This window comes from Podarcis melisellensis, assembly GCF_964234715.1.
Source record: "Podarcis melisellensis genome assembly, chromosome: 6".
Taxonomy (NCBI): domain Eukaryota; kingdom Metazoa; phylum Chordata; class Lepidosauria; order Squamata; family Lacertidae; genus Podarcis; species Podarcis melisellensis.
Window position 1 is genome coordinate 98284671 of NC_138538.1, and position 20663 is coordinate 98305333.

The 20663-nt window shown below is 44.3% G+C and overlaps 2 protein-coding genes and 1 long non-coding RNA gene across 3 annotated transcripts in view; 2 read left to right on the forward strand and 1 right to left on the reverse strand.

Moving 5' to 3' along the window:
- Positions 1–20663, forward strand: part of TSEN15 (tRNA splicing endonuclease subunit 15) — a 306977-nt gene that overhangs the window by 257778 nt on the left and 28536 nt on the right. The window lies entirely within an intron of this gene.
- LOC309372014 overlaps positions 1–20663 on the reverse strand; it is a 237713-nt gene that overhangs the window by 171790 nt on the left and 45260 nt on the right. The gene's annotated exons all lie outside the window — the stretch shown is intronic.
- LOC309372005 (uncharacterized protein C1orf21) overlaps positions 1–20663 on the forward strand; it is a 156410-nt gene that overhangs the window by 117290 nt on the left and 18457 nt on the right. The window lies entirely within an intron of this gene.

Below are 20663 nucleotides of genomic sequence, written 5' to 3' on the forward strand. Positions count from 1 at the left end.
GCTCTCCCCCTTGGCCTGGAGATTCATCAGTTGTTCTCCTGAATCTGATGCGGGGAGAATGCCATTTATCAAGGGCAAGGCAGCCAGAACTGCCGCTGATATTGGCTGCCACTTCAAGTAACTTTAAAAACTTGAGTTTGAGCTGGCTCTCCCCTCCTCCCTCCCATTCTTTGTTTCCTCACATGTCATGTACGCCTCCGCCTGGCAAGTCCTGCTGCCAGGCTGGTGCCAGATGTGCGTTGCTCTACTTTCCTTTGGACCAAGGCTGGGGGGGGGTCATTGTCTGGACAGCCCTGGACCTCCATACACACTGCCCAGGCTTGCGCCCTGGGGAGATCACTTCAGCGCTGCAAACGCAGCCCTTACGAATTACTGCTCTCTGCAGCCACAGCAAGTGCTGTGATTCTCTAGCGGTTTGACTTCACTCCCAGAAACGCACTCCATTATCTTTCAAGACAGATGGATGCCAGCACATTTCTTTTTAAATTGTAGGCCTGGAGGCAGGGGTTTTCTTAGTAAGAATGATTTGTAAAGGGTAGGCATAAACAGTGTGACTAAATAAATTAATGCAATAAAGGTGGAAAAGAAGCCAGATTATCTTTAAACCAAGTTGTATTCTGTAACTGCAGTGGCATCTCCTTTGGATAATGGGTATACAGAATAGAATTTAGATAAATTGAGTTAAAAGCTTTAATCTAAAATAGAATCGTTCTTGAATGGCTGGTCTAGTGCTTAACAGAAAATTGATTGATTTTCTTGCATCCATTTAGCTGCTAGCGGAGAGATTTGAGAGATCAAAACCCTCATCAGGAAGCAACTATTAAAACCGCTGCATCCTCCATATTGAACAATCCCTATGAAGAAAACACTTTAGAACCATGAGCACATTGTTCAGGCAGTTCCCAATAGCAAGAAAGCACATCCCATTATCTGCTTCAGATCTTCCCACAATCACTTTTGCCATTTTGTCGCTGTCATTGTTTTTACACATTTGATGCTTATGCCCTTGGGCAATTAAGGACCCAAGCTTCCCAGAGCATGATGGGATGCATGCTGATGCATAAAATACTGCCAGCTTCTTCTGACTCCTCACCGCCCCTTTCGCGGCTGTTTATGATTTTCCTGAGCAAAAAATGTCTTGGCAGCTTTGCTTTGCTTTTATATTCTGCTTGGCTATTCAAAGAGATGTTTCCAAAATTGCGTGGTGCGTTTTCTGATTCATGCAGTTTCTGCCGCCTTCCTGGGCACTGTCTGAGTTGAAAGTCATATTCAGCCAGGTTATATGAGGAGATTGATCAGGATCCAAAGAGCCAAAACAGGAGGGTTCATATTGCAAGATGGAGCCAGTAAACATGCTGGCAGTCTGAGTGATAATTTCTTGTGTACTGATCAAAGATGGGAAAGGGTCTGCTATGCATTAAGTGCTACTATAAGTACATTAGCCCATTAAAAAAAAATGATTCTAACATCAGTGTCTGAAGATTGAATTTCCTTCAGGCATGTATGTTAGGGGAAGAAATCAGAGTTCTTTAAATTGAAATTCAACAACTTTCTGACTAATTTACTGTGGTGAATCAATATTTCTGAACATGCTGTTTGCCAAGGTTTAGTGTATCATAATTGAACTGTACATCTAGGGCAAGTTTTCCGATGTCTGCCCGTGTCCATACGGGCAGCAGCAAGTAAGAGGCAGCACAAGGTCCTTATGGGCAAATTCCCAGAATCAAAACTCTGTAATACTGAGAGGTGAGCCAATAACAACGGCCATTTTTTTTAAAGAGATGAACAACATTGCACCCATCCCCACTGCCCTTGGCAAGTCACTTTTGCCCTCTATGGGGCCAGAAGGGAAAGTATAAGATATTTTAAATTGATATTTGTGATGTTTGGTAATTTGTTATAGGAGGGCAACATCCAAGCCTTCAGTCTGTCTTGGAGGTTTTGTTCAAACGGGTTACTAGATTTTTGTGTCAGGCTGATTTTTGTTTTACAAGGCATTCAAAAGTAATCTAAGTATTATATTTGCCAGTTTGGTCTGGAAGACGGGGTGTGGGGTGGAGAGAAGAGGTCAAATCTAGCATGAAAGGCAAACACACTAATTATTTTCAAATGTGCAAAGAATAAAAAGTCGAAGTGATTCATTAGAAATAAGATGTTAAGTTTTGAGTTCATCAGCTTCCTTCTAAGGGTTTTGCAGAAATAACATTTACTCCAAGAATCAGTCTAGCATTTATAGACCTGCAGGTGATGCAGTCTTCAATCTTTGCCCATCCAAATGTGTATATAATTTGCCAGATAAATCATTTGAGTGTGTTGACATTCATAGACCATATAGAGTCTGGTATATTGATGTGATTTAGGGAACGTGATAAATGTTTGCTCAGATTTTCCTTTCTACTTTTTCTGGTTCTCAACTTAAAACATTTGCGCTAATGAATCCATCATGTTCCCATAGCGCCTACATAAAATAGAAACTGTATTTCTGGATCAGAGCAAGGTTCATCTAGTTTAGTCTTTTCTTTCTTTCCAATAGCAGCTAAGCAGATACCTCTTAAAAGAAGCTCACAGTCAGGGCACCTTGGTAGCAGCAGCAGCTCCCCTGTTGACTTTCACTCTCCTCCAGTCATCAGAGATGCTCTGGTTCTGAACATGGGGCTTCCATTTAGCTATCATGCTTCACTGTTTGGGTTAAATCTATTCCCCATGAATTTGTAATTTTTTTTTTAAAAGGAACTTCCTGTTGCATCTTATTGTGAATTCTGCTTACTGTTCACAGAGTGGTTAGATGCAAAGAAATGGTGGGAGGAATGAGCTGGGAAACAGCCAAGGGAAGAAGGCTCAGAGCCCCGGAAGCAGGGATGGGATGACAATGACTGGTCCCAGGGAGAAGAGGGAGAAGACTGGGAAGAGGAGGTGTGGGAAGCTGAAGGGGCAACAGCTTAGTGAGCTGGGAGAGTCTGTGGCAGAAAGAAGTCCAGAATCGGAGGCAGAAGCGGGAGAGGCGGGTGAGGGAGGCCAAGAGGCGGAGAGGAGTCCGGCTGGTGAAGAGTCAGGGTGTCCCCCTTCCGCTCCCTGCCTGTCTCCCAAAGCCAGAGGAGGCATGAAAAGGGCAGAGGAGAGATTGGCTGTGCAGAGATGCAGTCTCTGATTGCTTGGGGGAAATCGTGGAGAGGAGGGGACTTAGGCAGCTGTGAAGAGGGGAGGACCTTCAGTCTCAGTAGCCGTCTCTACCAGGGATGTTAGGCCTGACACTCCAACACGTCTGTGCAGATCGTGTTTTTGCTAATAGAGAGTTAACTCCAATTTGCACGGGGCTTCAGTGGCTGGCTCCTCCTCCTGTTGCAGAGGGGAAGGAGCGGGGAACAGTCCCCAGCCAGTGGCAGCAGCAGCAGGAGGAAGAGGAGGCTGGTCGTGATGTGGCCAGTGGTTTCTGCTGCTGCAGCAGCAGCAGCATAAGGGAAAGGGAAGTAGCTGGAGGGAATGCCCAGGGCAGTGACTCCATATGCAGAGGGTGGGCTCCTGTAGGTGGGAAGCTCTCAAATACAGTAAAAGAGAAATAGGTGCTGCCCATTTTAATTGGGCTTGGGGGGCGGTTGTTCAAAGAGCCGTGGGGAGTGGGGCTCAGATGTGAACTGCTTCATTTTCTCCAAATTGCGTGAGAGCTGGGAAGAGGAGGGAGCCTTTGTATACTTGGCCACTATCTGATCAGTGCAGCTGGTGCCTGGTAAAACCAAAGAAAACAAGATTTGGAATGGATAGCATGAAATGTGAATATGCCTATGGTTGTAGTTCAGATATTCATAGGTGTGCTATAACTCCTAATACTACAGAGCTAAGGCTTTTGAGAGTTAGTAGCCCAACTGCTGCAAAAGTTCCATTTCCCCCTGTTTTGCAAAGGCTCTCCCTGTCGCCACCCCAGGCCATGATCTTTATTTTGTCTTTTACAGATGCTGAGGGTGCAAATACATTATTGTATTTTAATATTTTGTTGGAAGCCGCCCAGAGTGGCTGGGGAAACCCAGCCAGATGGGTGGGGTATAAATAAATTATTATTTATTATTATTATTGGGTGGGGTATAAATAAATTTATTATTATTATTATTATTATTATTATTATTATTATTATTATTAAAATGATCATAGGGCAGATGACTGGAACAGTTTGCGGGCAGAAAAGCCTTTAAGAAAGAGACCTGTGAAAGAGAAAATTCTTTTATTTATAGATTGCCTTTAACACCTTTACAATATAGTTACATAGACAAAACAATGTGCTGCAGAGGATGTGGGCAGCAGTTGGTGCAACGTTCCACATGTGGTGGCCAAGAGAACTTGTGCAGCCATTCTGGGAAAGAGCATTTATGGAAATAAGCAGTATGACATATCAGCATGTACAATGTAATCCAAATCTGGGTTTGTTAACAATATTTAAAGAAGATCTGCTCCAATACAGCATAAGGAGCTTGCCACTTTTCTCCTGGTGCCCCCACAGAACTGGACACATCACACGTTGGCAACAGAAGGTATAGTGGGGGTTGCCATACGCCGGAAATCCAGACGTATGTTGGAGGTGTAAATTTTAGCTCAAAAACTTTATTTATTTATTTTGCTAAATCTCAAATAAGGTCAACAACTGTTGTGTCCAGATTTTCACTTTTTGAAATATGGCAACCCTAATGTTTAGACAATTGCCTTATCTATATTTATTTATTTATTTCATTTATTAAATTTGTATCCTGCCCTTTATCAATCTCAGGGTGGTTCACAGCATAAAAATACAAAATAAAATCACAAAATACATACTAAAAACAAGAACAAAACAACCCTTCAAAAAATGCCTGCTTTGATCTGTACAAGTGATACTCAAGATCCATTGTGATATTAAACATTCTTCTGTTGTTCTTTGTTTGTTTGTTTGTTTTAAGTCCATTGTTTTGGAAAGTTTTTCAATGCCCCAACTGCAGAAGCCTGTGCAGATCAGGCTGTTGCTCATTAAGTGAATGCAATACAGTGGTTCCTCGGGTTAAGTACTTAATTCGTTCTGGAGGTCCGTTCTTAACCTGAAACTGTTCTTAACCTGAAGCACCACTTTAGCTAATGGGGCCTCCTGCTGCTGCTGCGCTGCCGGAGCCTGATTTCTGTTCTCATCCTGAAGCAAAGTTCTTAACCTGAAGCACTATTTCTGGGTTAGCGGAGTCTGTAACCTGAGGTACCACTGTGTGTGGCAGGCAGGAGAGCCTTCTGCACTGTAATGAACTTTGGTGTGACAATAAGTGTTACAAATTTATAGGTGCCTTTTTCATCTGTGAAATACTTGAAGGGGCGCTAAAGAAGCTGTAGAGTTGTCTGTGAAGCGCTTGCTTGAGATTTGCTGAGGTGGCAGCTTGCCATATGAAAGCTAAATAACAAACAAGGTATTAAATGTAAACTGCAATTCTGAAAGTGAAGGGAAGGCTTTATGGGACAACCTGTTAATTGGAAAATGCACCAGGTTAATTTGAGGAGGCCAAGGGCAGGACTCTTGCCTCAGCATTTTACACATTGCCTGCTGCGAAGTCTAGGACATTTGGTTGAACCTGCTTTTTCCTGTGTGTCTTTCTGGTGTGGCTGGAAGTTTAAAGCTGCAGTCTTAAGTATGTTCAAATGTAACTCTCAGGAAATCAACCTAGGACCTCCTGCCAGGAGCAAAACCACAATATGAACTCCTAACAGGGGTGTGTTGCAACTCTTCCTACAGGGCCCCCCCCCCATCTCCATTAGGTCATGCTTTGGGAGGGTTTGGGGCAGATGCATGAAGGTAGCATGTTCACATCTAGAGGTACCATTGTACTTGTAGACTCGCAACTTACATGGGGGTTACATTCTGGGGATCATGCCTAAAGCCAAAATTGCGTATTGTCAAAACACAATGGGTTCAATGGCGGGTGGCATAAAGCTGAGTTAAATGCGCTTAAGTTGTGGAGCCTGGTGTATACGTATGTCCTCCTTAAGCTCATCCTTGCAATGGTTGTAGACAGTGTTGAAATAGGAAATGCATCTCCATCTCTGCTTTGTGACCCCAGAAATAGCCCCAGTTGCCAGATTGTGCTATTCCAGAAAGTTGCCACCAACCTATTAACAGCTCTGGACTGCCGTCAGTGCCAGCCATAGCTGATGAACAATTACAACGTAAAGCTTCCTGCAACTAAGAGGCTGGATTCATTACTGTTTTGGAATTCATTGAAGAGACCACTGGGAGAAAATGTGCTAATGAAGTGCAAAGTGTTGTGGAACACACATTGTGCACTCCCTGCTCTGGGAAATTCCCTGTGGGACCCCGCTATCTCTTGACTTTCCCCCACTGAAGATAAAATGATTCTTCAAGGACACAAATGATTTGGCCTCTCGTCATCATCTGTTATTCTCCCAAAGGATCTGATAAATATTAAGTAGCTTTACAGATTAATTTGGAAGATGGGGTTTGAGTAATGCTTTGCAATCTGCAAATAACAACAGATACTCCCATTCTTCTTAAAATAGGGATTTTCTGACTTCTTGACTCAGAAGTGCTTCTATTTTTGTTATGTTTTCCCTTTCAGGCATTTTGATATTTTAGGTTCATAAAAGACGCACAAGGCCTCAGTCTCACAAACATTACCAATCTGTTTCCTGTTTTTGAAATCCGAAAGCGGTTCTTTGTTTTGCTTGTAATGGAAACCCTGGTCTAGCAAAAGTGGAAAGGGGAGTTGGGGGAATTGTTTGTTTCTCCAGTATATAGAATGCAACCATAAACCATATTTTAAAGTGCTTTTTGTGTTTTGCAGGGCTGAGATGCTCCAGGCAATAGCTGAGCAACATCTAGTAAAATGAACGGGCCAGCCTCCATTATTGCCTGAAGTGCCTCAATTACGAGGTATTGTGTTTTTTTTATATAAAAAAGCACCTCACGCCAGTGGCAGATCATGAAATGTATTTTCTAGGAGCCCAGGGCAAAATGTGCATCAATAATGGAGTAGTGCCAGAATCTATTGACTCATGTCACGGTTGTGTTTGTACAGGCGTCTACGTGACGCTGTCCAAACTGTAAAATAATCATTACTTATCACAATTGTGTTGAAAGGGTGCTTGGACTCCTTATTGGTGTGCCATGCTTTTCCAGTGGCTTTGTCTGTGTTGATCGAAGGACATTTGAATATTTTAATTGTGGCCCTGGGTATGTGCGCATGTATCTATGCGCCTGCCAATTTGGGAGACTGTGCAGTTCCGGCATTAGATTGTAGTGAATAACATGATAACCTGAGTTTATTCTCCCACCACCCAATGCCTCTAAATACCACTTTGTTGTAAGTTTACAGCATAATCGATGGTCTCCAGCTGTTTTGTGCTGCTGGTGATTGTAGGAAATGAAGGATGTGGCCCCGCATAACATGAATATGTTTCTGGCAGGCTGACAACTTAATTACTAGAACAAAATAATTGCCTGCGTAAACACTAAGAGAAGGAAGTGTGAATGGAATCTAATAAGACCAGAAATCTATATTTAGATCATCCTGTTGTCACTAGTTTTTATGTAATGCGAAAGCTGTAAAGAAAATGACTTAGGGTCTGTTAGGAGTTTGTCTGATAACATTTGTTTTCGTTTGTGATTGAGGGGTCAGAGATTGGCAAAAGAGCAGGTGCTTTGTGTTTAGGCTCTTATCTCCGGCATTTCCAGTAAAAAGAATTTGGGGAAGCAGGTCTAGGAAAGATCTGTGCTTGAGAGTTAGGGAGAACTGCTGCCACTCAATGGAGAACAGCACTCTGCAAGATGAGCTAATGATCTGAGCTGCTATAAGACAAATTTATATGTTCTTTGCATTGATCAGTGCTGGTGAATATGAGGGGAGCTAATTTTCTACACAAAACAGTGGCTGTATTTTCAGAGTCAACAAAATTCCCTGGTGTAATGTGTGAAGAGTACCATCACAACAATACTGTTGTAGCTGTTGGAATATTTATAAGTTACACTTAAGGGGCAGATGGGGCTTGTCAACCTGGAAAGGGAGCCCATCTAGGAGATGGAACACTCTGATCCTAAACCTCTGCTACTTTGGGGGATGTCTCTGGGAGAAGAAAAGGCTAAGGAGTAAACCCTGCACAAATCCAGAGTGGAGTCCCTAAGACAGTTGGATGGCACCTTGTACGCCTCCTTCCGGCAACTCCTGCAGCTCAGCTGGTGCCAATGAGAGGGGAGTCTTTTCGACTGGGCAACCCAGGACCTTCATACACACTGCCCAGGCTTGCAGCCCAGGGAGGTCACTTTGATGCTGCTAACACAGCGCTTTCACTTCACCCCCAGAAGCATGCTCCATTGCCTCTCAGGACAGACAGATGTCAACAACAACACTTGATAGACCATCACTCTTCTCGCAAGACAGTTGCAGTCACAATAGGTCTAATACTATAGCTGCCATCCAAGATTGTCAGTATGGTTGGTTGCTGGATTCCAGCTTCCATCATCTCTATCCAGCATAGCCAGGGATCAGGAATTATGGGCATTGCAGAGTCACACAAAAGCTGGGACTCTGTAGGAAATAGCTGTGCTTTCTTGGGAGTGAGAGCCTTGAATACTGAGAATCCTAGGATTCCTTTGCATGTCAAGGAATTCCTACAATTAACACAAAACCTCTCCATGCATGATACCAAATGTTAGAGTCTTACTCTCAGGTCGCTCATTTGGAAGACATAGCAGTTGGCAGCTTTCCCGGATGCCTTCAAGCAGCAGATAACCCTCATGTAGGACCATTGAATGTGGTGATCTATAGTGAGGTTTCCTGCATAAAGACCTTTCTTGTGGGAAATCAGTGATGAGAGCAAGGTTTGGTTTATACTATAGCAAAGATACTTATGTCTGGGCTGGCCCATTATGTGTGAGCTGATCGCAAAGAAGGAACAGAAGACAGCATCTCATGGCCTGAAATCCTCCAAAGTAACTCTAGGGAGAGAATTATTTTAAATGGAGTTCCTAAGCTTCTTTGAAATTGGTTTGTAGTGAAAACAGTGACAGGCACTTCATTATTGTGATGCTAGTGATTGCTACCCTACTAATGGCACCTGGTTGCACAGTTGCTGCTGCCTGTTAATACCCTGAAATTCCTGTAGAGTAAAGCTTACCCTAGTGCACTGAAAAGATAATTAACCCATGTAGCAAATATAATCACTTTGGCTTTGATGTCGGATTGAGCCTATACACTAATAATCTTCAAATAACTGAGGCGCATGTGTGGTAAAGTGATCAGAAATGATCGTAGGAACTATTTATTTCATCAAACAGGCAAATGGAATATCTAAATACTAAGCTCAGAATTCTATCTTCTCTGGAACAGCATGTATCAGAACTTAACTAAGTCTCTTTAAGCTGCACTGTAACATATTTAAAGCGAAAAATCATCCGTGTGGGAGGTGGTGGTAGTTGCTATGAAGGATCTTGAGTCATCCACTGGAGCTGATTGGCAGTGCATTCAGGGCAAGTGAAAGAAAGTACTTGGCGCAATGCATAATTAGCTATGGAATTCACTGCCAAGATAGGGTGGTGGTTTCAAAATCCACTGAAGAATTAAACAAATTCAAGACGTATCGGTCAGCCTGTGGTGGGATGAAGCAAAAAATATGCACTTCTTTTCATGAACATTTTCAGCAATGTCAAAAGGCACCGGCAGTTTTTCAAGAATTGTTTTGAAAGTGTTTTGCAGGAAGCATTGCCGTCACTCCCAAATGACTTCATTTACCCATCATGATGTATGAAAGACAACTAAATCCGATTGGGTGCGTGGTGTTGTGTCGTCAGCTCGTTCACTATGTGATCACTGTGTTGGGATCACCATGGTGGCAGCTAGAAAGCACTGGTGTTGCTTTCGTTGATCTTTGTGCTTAACAATGTCACATGGAAAATCTAATTTGTACATGTAGCTCTATGATACATTCTTTTTTACTCTATGATCCCCGATGTGTCTACAACTGCTGAAGTCAGAGGGGGAAAGGACTTAAATTCAAGGGGGTAGGTTATTAGCAAATTAAGATAGCGCAGAAGGAGCAGCAGAGAGGGGAAATGATGACAGACGGATTTTTATTTTTAAAAAGGAGAATGTGCTCATGAGGATTTTTAGGGAAATATATCTATCCAGAATCTTTACTTTCAACCTGAATACAGTGGTACCTCAGGTTACATACGCTTCAGGTTACAGACTCCGCTAACCCAGAAATAGTGCTTCAGGATGAGAACAGAAATCATGCTCCGGTGGCGCGGCAGCAGCAGGAGGCCCCATTAGCTAAAGTGGTGCTTCAGGTTAAGAACAGTTTCAGGTTAAGAACGGACCTCTGGAACGAATTAAGTACTTAACGTGAGGTACCACTGTATTGCAATATGAGAACATTTGGTGCAGTTCTAAGGAAAGGCTATTAGAGGTAATATATTTCTAATTGTCTGATACTGGAAAGAAGCAGGGACCCATAACTTTTATGCATTTACAGATAGGTAGCCGTGTTGGTCTGCCATAGCCAAAACAAAAAAAATTCCTTCCAGTAGCACCTTAAAGACCAACTAAGTTAGTTCTTGGTATGAGCTTTCGTATGCATGCACACTTCTTCAGATACCCAGGTATCTGAAGAAGTGTGCATGCACACGAAAGCTCATACCAAGAACTAACTTAGTTGGTCTTTTATGCATTGTTTGTGATGTTTTAGTGGCATCTGACTGGTAACTGTTGGAAGCAGAATTCTGGACTAGATGAACATTGCTCCAAATCTACAAGGAAACACGCGTTCTTAAGAGGCCAGAATTCATCTCTAGGGAACTTTTCTAGAACTTTTCTCCTCCCTAATAAGTCAGCAAAGCTGCTGCTGTTGTTTTCATTGTTCTGAGAATAAAAGTTACATTGAGAACATACTATCTTCCGCGTACTGTGTTACCTTTTATGGCTGTGCCTGCAACCCTTGCCATGTTTGCTAGGAATTTGGTGCCCTAGAATGCACTGCATCTTGTTTCTGAGTAAACCTGGTTAGGATTGGAATACTAATGGCTGCAATCACACATAACACTAAAATATACCACTACGTGTTTGAATAGCAGTGAGTCTCAGACTCAAGCACTCCTCCCACTTCATCCACTGTGACCACAAGGAGGAGACCGGGTACTTTCTTTTCTAAACGGTGGTTAGTTATCCTAGTCCCTAAATCCCTAAATCAGAGATTGCTAAACTCAAGCCGGGGCGGGGGGCAAATATAGCCTCCAGACCTCTATTCCAGCCCTTGGAATTCGATTCCACCCCACTCAGGTGCCTTTGCCTGGCTGGAATGCGTCCTTCGGCGGTGATGATGCCTCTTGCTTTCCTGGGTGGATATGTCTCTTGATCTGCTTAGGAATTGGTGTGGCTGCAATCTAGCCTGATATAGTAAGGTCAAAGTTGCATCCTTTGTTCCACTCATTACCGGTCTCGTCCCCCCAGAACAGTGGCTCTCCAAGGGTGGGGTGCCATTCTGGTGTGCCAGGAAGATTCAAAGAAACAGTTGAAATTACAGTACAGTACGTGTTTGTGTGTGTGTGTGGATATGCAACCAGAAAAAGTATGCATGCCTCTCTTCAACAGCATTGGCTATTGTTCTACAGTTCCCCACAACATATTGTTGTGAACAGGGATTTTCAATATGGAAGATCAGAAAAGGGAAGGCTTCGATGGGATTATAAGATTATCTGGCAAAAGCAAGTTCACACCTTTCACTGAGTTTGTACACATGCTTAAGGTGCATACGTAAGAGGCCCGTTTATAATTATATTTTGGGAATCATTTACGTTCTTCTTGAACTGTGTTGTTTTGTGTTTTCTGGATGTGCTATGATCATATTATAAGGTAGTTGTGTTCTGTGCTATAAATCAAGCTCTGCTGTATCAAGAGTAGTTCCCCGGACTGATTTATGATGTGTAAAGCCAGCAAAATATGAAGCAAGATGGTATCTAGAGTGTCTGTTTTAACCGCTGGTTATATTTTGATTTTATTTGTTTACTTTTTAAAATTCTAGCTTTGTATTGACCATTTTAATGTCTGTTGTATGTAAACCATGTAGAGGTTCTTTTACAATTAAGTGGCACACAAATTCTGTTAAATAAAGTGAGCTTGAGAGCAGAAATTCAAAAGGCATCATATCACAGTTAAACAGAAATGACTTTATTGTAGAGAAGGTCGGAGATCACACAGCATATACCAAAAGAAGTTGTAGCAAATCTGTCTAGAATACATAAAAATATAAAAATATAAAAATGCAACATTACGGGGGAAATGCATTTCAGCATTGCCTGGTAAATGCAGGATTTTGGGCAGGTCCCCCAAACAATGAGATTGTTCAGAGAGTCTTGTTTTCTAGCCTTTTCAAAATAGAATCAGCTGGATTCCAGGCAACCCCCTCCCATTTTTACCTGAGTATCAAGAATAGACCTCCAACTTGGTGGAATTTAATTTGCCTGGAGGCTTGAATGCCACCTTTCCTCCGAGGGGAAATGTCCCTCCTGGCCAAAGGTGCCCCCTCCCCTGACAGTGCAAGCCAGTGGGTAGCCAGCAAGTCCTCAGAAAGGCAACAACAACCATTTATTTCTTGAGCTGCTGCCCATCTGACCGGGTTACCCCAGCCACTCTGGGCAGCTTCCAATGAAAGGAAATGGTTGTGAAGACCTCGCTGTAGAAAAGGAGAACACAGGAATGATGTCATTTGCCAGAGTTCCTGTGGAATCTGTGTAGCAACCGGGGTTTTATTTTCAGCCGGAACTCAATTCTAGCACCTCTCAGGTGGGTGCCATTGCCGTTATAAGAGAACAAGGCACCTCTTTTTTTTATTTTTATAGAAAAATAGCACTGGTAGCAACCATCAGTACATAGATGCTGACAAGAGCTCACAAGGAATTTTTTTGTAAATAAATGCTATTGGTTTTACAATTTCAACTTCAACAAAATATCCAACATAAAAAATAAAAAGTGAAATAAAAGTTAAGAGAAGCAAAGAAAAAGAAAGAAGAGAAGAAAAAGAAAGGAAAAGAAAGAAAATATCTTTTCAGAGATTCTCTTTAACCTCCAGACTTCCCTCCATTTCCTTTTCTGGTTCATTTAATATATACCTTTTCTGCATAGTTTACTTAAACCACTTTTTTCTTATCCTTATTGTTTTATCCCAATTGCATGCCATCACATTTTACTGTTTTAATTCAAATTTCCTTCTATAAAGTTTTTAGAGACCCATATCACGTCTGTTCTTGCACTACTTTCATATACCGTATTTTTCGCTCTATAGGACACACTTTTTCCCTTCTAAAAAGTAAGGGAAAATGTGTGTGCGTCTTATGGAGCGAATGTAGGCTGCACGGCTAAGCCCAAAGCCAGAACAGGGAGATGGAGAGCTGCGCAGCTTGGGGTTAGCTGTGCAAAACCTCTGCAGGGCAGTGGGGTGAAGGCACCCCGCTGCCCTGTGGAGGCTTCAAAGGCTGTCCCCGAAGCCAGAACAGCGAGAGGCTATCGCAGAAGCCAGATCCCTCTTGCTGTTCTGGCTTCTGGGGTTCAATTTTTTTTTCTTCTTGTTTCCTCCCCCCCAACTAGGTGCGTCTTATCATCCATTGCATCCTATAGAGCGAAAAATACGGCATGTGAGAAAAATGTATATTCCCTATCCAAAATATGTTTTGATCTCCAAGCATCAATTAAATTTAATTTTCCACCAAATTGAAAAATGTTATTGGGAGTCTCCCTTTCTTTGTATCTGTTTTCCTAATTGTTCTGTCCATTTCTAAGGATACTACCCCATTCAAATCCCCCATTAATATCATTTTTTGGTCTGCATATTCTAAGAGGTCTGTCTCTTTTTATAAAATTCTGCTTTCTTTTCATTAGGGGCATAGATCCCAGTTATTAACACTTTTTCACTTTCCGAGATGATCTGTACTGCTCTCACTCTTCCTTGTTTGTCTTTAAATAATTGTTTGGGCTCGAGTTTTGAATTAATATGCAGCAAAACTCCTCTTTTCTTCTTTTTATCCACAGTTATAAATTCCATTCCAATCTTTTTATTAATCAGGACTCTCATGGTTTTTTGCCACGTGTGTCTCCTGCAAACAAATTATATCTGCTTTTTGTTTTAAAATTACATGTTCAATAAATTGCCAGCCCATGGGACAGATGTGGCCCTTGGGATTTCCCCATCTGGCCCCATGTCTCATTCCACCCCTTCCTTTGCATGGCTATTAGTCTTGTTTTGTTTTAAAATTACATGTTCAATAAATTGCCAGCCCATGGGACAGATGTGGCCCTTGGGATTTCCCCATCTAGCCCCATGTCTCATTCCACCCCCCTTCCTTTGCATGGATATTAGTCTTGAAAATAGCCCCCCCTCCCCCCCGGGAGTCAAGGGAAGGCTGTTTTTCTAATCTAATTGTGGCTGGGGGAGCACTTTCAAGGGTGTCACAGCTGGGTAGGGAAGCATTAACTTTTTCCTCCCCAACTGCAAAATCTGTGAAGATCATCCCTGCATCTCCCTACTTCAGATAGGCTTCGTAAAAGGTAAACTGGGAAGTAAGTCAAAGTCTCTGAAGTTATGTTTATCAAACTTAAAAGTCAGGCCAACAAAGGTCACAGTTGTCACTGAAGTCCAGCATCAGTGAAAAGAGTTGAATAAATTCAACAATTTGTCTTTTTATTTTTATTTTTGGAATGTAAGCATTATGCTCTTCCTCTCCCCACCCCCCAATTTGTATGATAGAGCTATCAAGAGTGAGATTACATTGTCATGGTTTTTAATCTGTTTTGTTTTATCGCTAAGCATTTTAATTTTAACCATTGCAGAAATCTCTTATACCACAAGACTTGAAATCTTGAAAGTCAGCAGCCCTGGGAATAGCTCTTGGTTGCGTTTTCCAAATCACTAATAACATTTTAAGCAGAGTATAAATACCATTTTGGACCAGAAGCCAGATAGAACATGGGTAGCCTTGTGGGTTTTATGGTCTCCAATTCCATCAGCCCCAACCACAATGGCCAGTGATGGGAGTTGTAGTCCTTATGTCTGGAGAGCACCACTGTGGCTACTGCTGAGAGAGCATTTGTAATTAATCTGCCCTTAATTTGTTGATACTTAAGAATAATACTTTCTGGGGGTGAGAAATCTGGGATTTTTGTGAATAGACATTTTAAATAAACAGTGTGACCTGCCAAGTTAAAAAAGAGTGGCCCAAGTCTGAATTGGGCTCAGTTTTATTTGTGCTGTTAAATTCCTTCTGCCTATTAATCTTGCTGAGCAACAGATGGCAAATAAATGAGAAGGTTGGCTGTCTTCAGCGAGAGGGAGGCAGACAGACTGCCCCCCCCACAGACCATTTGACTGCCAAATCAACCTGCTTCCAGGGGCTCAGTTACCGGTGGGTAAGCTGTATGCCATGTCTGACCGGGAGATGCAGGAGTTGCGGCAGTTTATTGACAAGAACCTGAAGAGGGGTTTCATAAGGGAATCCAAGGCAGTGGGGGGCAGTCCCGTGTTCTTTGTGGACAAAAATGAGACTAACCAGCCTAGATTAGTTGTGGATTACAGGGCCGTAAACCTGGTGTCAGAACCTGTGACTTTCCCAGTGCCCAGGATTGACGATATTTTGACACGTGTGAGGCGGGGAAAGATTTTTACCAAGCTGGACCTCAGGGGAGCATATAATCTGATTAGGATAAGGGAGGGGGACGAATGGAAAACGACCATGTTCACCTCCCTGGGGCTTTTGAGTACTTAGTTATGCCATTTGGATTACAATCGGGGTCCGCCTGCTTTCAAGCCTTCATGCACCATGTGTTGGGGCCCCTGCTGTACAAGAATTGCGTAGCCTTTTTGGATGACGTCTTGATCTATTCGGACAATGAAACGCAACACGTCAGAGACGTCAGGGAGGTGCTACAGAGATTGAAGAAGCATCAGTTGTGGGTCAAGCTGGAAAAATGCCAATTCCACGCCAGGGAGGTCGAGTTCCTGGGGTACAGGTTGTCCGACAAACGACTAGCCATGGATCCGGGCATGGTGAAGGCAGTGCTGGAATGGAAAGCCCCCCAAAACAGAAAGGATGTGCAGAGGTTCCTAGGCTTCAGCAACTTCTACAGGAAGTTCATAAAGAACTTTGCTCACTTGACAGCGCCCATAATGGATTGTCTTAGTAGCAAAAAAAAGTTCACATGGACAGAGGATGTGCAGCAATCCTTTGAAAAGCTGAAGAAGGTGTTCGCCTCGGAGGAGCAGCTCCTGCACGTGGATCCGGAGAAGCCCATGAGACTGGAGACGGATGCGTCCGACCGTGCGGTTGGGGTGGTACTTTTGCAGCCCGGGGCCAAGCAGAACTGGAGGCTGTGTGCCTTTTTCTCTAGGAAGCTGAGCAAGTCGGAGCAAAACTACACGGTGCATGACCGAGAATTGCTTGCGATCTATGCGGCATTTCAGCAATGGAGAATCTGTTGATAGGGGCGTGGCACAAAATCCAGGTCCGAACGGACCACAAGAACTTGGAATATTGGCGGACCGCACGAGTGCTCAACCAGAGACAGATGAGATGGTCCCAGGAGTTTGCCAAGTTCTTCAAGATTTGATACGTGCCGGGAGAGGAAAACATAAGGGCAGATGCTCTCTCCAGGAAACGGGAGTACATGGAAGGGGAGGGGCCACCAGAGACCAGGCACGTGTTCCCCGAGGACCGTTGGGTGTGTGGGGGAATGTTGGTTGGGAAACGAGATCTGGCAGGGCTCACCAGAGACGATGAGTTTGCTCAGGCCAAGATCAGGGAACTCAGGGACGGAAAGGAAGACAAGGGAGGGTTTGAGGAAAAGGAAGGGCCACTGTACTATCAGGGAGCGCTGTATGTACCAGGGGAGACTTTGAGGGGGAAGGTGCTTAGGCAACTCCACGACAACCCAAAAGCTGGGCACTTTGGACAGCACAAGACCATGCTACTTGTCACCAGGCAGTTCTGGTGGCCAAAGGTGAGGAGAATATGTATGAGGGTGCGACCGATGCCAGAGGGCTAAGGGGGAAAGGGCGGCCCCCGCAGGGTTACTGGAACCCCTACCTACACCGGGAAAGCCCCGGGAGGTGGTGTCCCTTGATTTTATGACAGATCTGCCCAAGTCTAGGGGGAAGACAGCGGTCATGGTAGTAGTCGATCTACTGACGAAAATGTGCTATTTCGTAGCTTGCTCACATGCAGCAATGGCAGAGGAGACAGCCAGGCCGTTTGTGGATCACATTTTTAGACTACATAGGGCTCCCTTGAGGGTTATCTCAGATTGCGGGAAACAATTTACCTCCCGGTTCTGGAGGAAGCTCATGAGCTTGCTACAGGTCGAGGTGAGCTTCTCAATGGCGAGGCACCCAGAGACCAACGGACAAGCAGAAAGAGCGAACGGTATACTCCAGCAATACCTACGCTACTATGTCAGCGAGAGACAGAACGACTGGGTAGAGAAATTAGCTTTGGCTGAATTTGCGTACAATAATGCTGAACACGTGTCCCCGGGAATGAGCCCTTTCATGGCCAATTACGGGTGTCACCCCAGGGCCTTCCTGGGGAGGGGGGAGGAAGGATGGAGTGTGGCTGAGCAATTTGTGGATGAAATGGAGGCCTTGCACCAGCAACTCAAGATGAACTTGGAGCGCGCCAAGGAAGTTTACAAGAGGCAGGCGGACAGGCACCGTCGGGAGGGGGAGGCCATACGGGTGGGAGACTGGGTGTGGTTGTCATCCCAAGGGTTACCCCTAAAGGGAGGGTGCAAGAAGTTGCAGCTGAGGCGGCTGGGACCTTTTGAGGTAATACAGCAGGTAAACCCAGTGGCATTTAAACTCAAGTTGCCTGACAGCATGAAGATACATCCGGTGTTCCATAGGTCCCTACTTTCACCTTACAGGGAGGGGCGGGAATTTCCGGGGCGGGAGGGAGGGGTTACCACCCACCCGCAGGTAGAGGAGAGGGAACACTGTAACCAGGCCACAGAAATACTCGATTCAAGGTGGCGAGGTCGCCAGGTAGAGTACTTGGTAGCCTGGGAGGGAGAACCTAGGTCGGAAAACACGTGGGTCCCCGCTGAATCAATCAGTGACGGGTATATGGTGGAAGAATTCCAGTTTGTTCCCAAATAAGCCAAAACCACTAGCTAGATTCTGGGAGGAAGAATTTGGACCCACAGACGACGAAGGGGACTTTGTGGGTTTTCCTGCCTCCAAAGAGGAGGGAGGGGAGGTGTCCGAGGGAGAGGAATCAGATTGGGAGGTTCAAACAGCGGGAAGAGATCTGAGCGGATGGGAGGCTGGTTTTGAATCCTCAGGAGATGATGACAGCTCCTTCAGGGGGTTCCCTGCATCGTCGGCCAAGGAGAGAGAGGAGGTGGTATCGGAAAATTGTGCCGGGGGAGGGTCCTGGGGAGGAGGTGGATGTCAGGGAACTGCCATCAGGGCCGGAGGGAGAGAGCGGGCTCTGGAGGGGTCCCAGAGAACGTCCCGGGATGGGGAGAGGCAGCCCATCTTCTGGGGAAGAGAATCAGCGTAGCACCAGTGAAGAAGGGGGGCAGATGGGGGAATCGGCGAGGCGGTCCCATGACTCCTTGCCAGGGACCAACGGGGAGAATAAGGGTCCTCCGCTGCCTACACCCTCCTTGCGCAGAAGGCTTCCGCCCAGGGAGAGTAGGAGGGGACTAGGCGTCAAAGAGCTTCTTTGCTGGAAGAAGTTCAAGAAACGCCCACTGACGGATTCTGCCAGTGATTGAGACAGCCACGGGAGAGTGGCTGTTCGGACAGAAAAGGTTCACTCAGGCAACCCAGCCAGGTGTTGCACCGGTTTACGCACGAGCAACCCCTAGAACCATTACACCAGGATCTGAAACAAGGAGTAAACCATGGTTTCAAATCCTGTCTTAAACGGAAACCACAGTTGGCTCTTAACTGTGGCTCCAGTTACTTGCTGTTTCAGCCAGTGAAGGAGATTCACGATCCAGAAAGTAGCATGCTGACTCTCAATTGTGTAACCATACAATCAAATGCAAATTTACATCAAATTTTCTATTACCCTTATAGGGCTGGGTGATATATCAATATATTATCCAAAATTGGTTTGAAGTCCATATTGTGATAATCATTTTCATAATTTTTTACCTGGCAATATCTCACAAATCCTGATGTGTGTGTGTGTTTGTGTGCACACAAAAAACATATTGTGGGGAAAAACATGAAGCCAGCCAATGCCTCTGCATAGCTCCATCCTTATTTTAGATATTGTGATATATCAGTATATCACAATGTTTAGCTGGTGATATATCACAATGTTGAAAACCATTTATAGTCCAGCCCTAACCATGTATTTTTTTCTAGCATTTGTAAGCCAGCTTGAGAACAGTGGGAAGTTAATTTCAAATCATTGTTATAGTAAGTTTTTTTAAAAAACACATGATCAATCTGTGACAATAGTACCATATGCCTACATGTGTCTGGATGCTGACTTTGTTCCTCTGGCTTTCCCCGTTCCCCATGTAGCTTCTCCCCCCTAGTTCTGATCTCAGTAGCACTCTCTGCTCCCCTCCCTTCTCCTCCCTCCCTTCAGTCTGACAGCAGTCTCTGTTTTCCATGCATGCAGGCAAATAATATATCTTGAAATAGCTATGACAAGGCAAGATTAAAAGTTGTCCCATGGGATCGAGAGAACTCAGCAGATGGGCTGTGCTCTTTATTCTGAGGCTCTATATTGTGCTGCCAAAGAATGGGTGGAAAGGTCTGGCAAGACTGATAGCTTTGAGCAAAAGCCAGGCCATAGAATATTGCTTATCTGAATCTTAGCCTCTTATTTTCAGCCTGTAATTTTGCATCCCTAGAAGGTGTCAGGCACCAGCAAGAATCTTATAGTGATAGCTGTTGTTGCAAAATCATCCATTAGCTGCACTGAGCTTCTAAATTCACAAATTCAAAAGCTCTTCTTCTTTTTAAGTGAAAAGCACAAAGCTCTTAAGTGGTCTGAACAGATGAGAGGATGGCCCAGTTATCGTTGAGGTGGCAAATCTATGTCGGGACTTTAGCAAGCAGGCTGCAGATAGGGGCTGGCAAAAGCTGAATCCATGCAAAAACAGTTCCTAGCACTTTAGAAAATAAAATATCAGAAAGAAGCTTTCCGGTTTCTCCCGGATGCTGATGTTTTTCTGTGTTGGGGTACAGTGATACCTCGGGTTGCATACGCTTCAGGTTACATACGCTTCAGGTTACAGACTCCGCTAACCCAGAAATATTACCTCAGGTTAAGAACTTTGCTTCAGGGTGAGAACAGAAATCGTGCTCCGGTGGCGCGGCGGCAGCAGGAGGCCCCATTAGCTAAAGTGGTGCTTCAGGTTAAGAACAGTTTCAGGTTAAGAACGGACCTCTGGAACGAATTAAGTACTTAACCTGAGGTGCCACTGTATTCGTTTTCATGAAGAAGCACCCACATTGCCAGCTGCAGAGTTAAAACTGAGAAACAGATCTGTTGCCTCAGTGAGCACTGGGCCCGTCTGAGGAGGGTCCCGGCTTCATTCTGGAGCAGGTGTGGGGAGCCTTTGGCCCTCTGGATGTTGCTGAACCACCACTCTCATCCCCCCTGGCCAATGGCTGGGCTTGCTTGGGACTAATGGGAGTTGTAG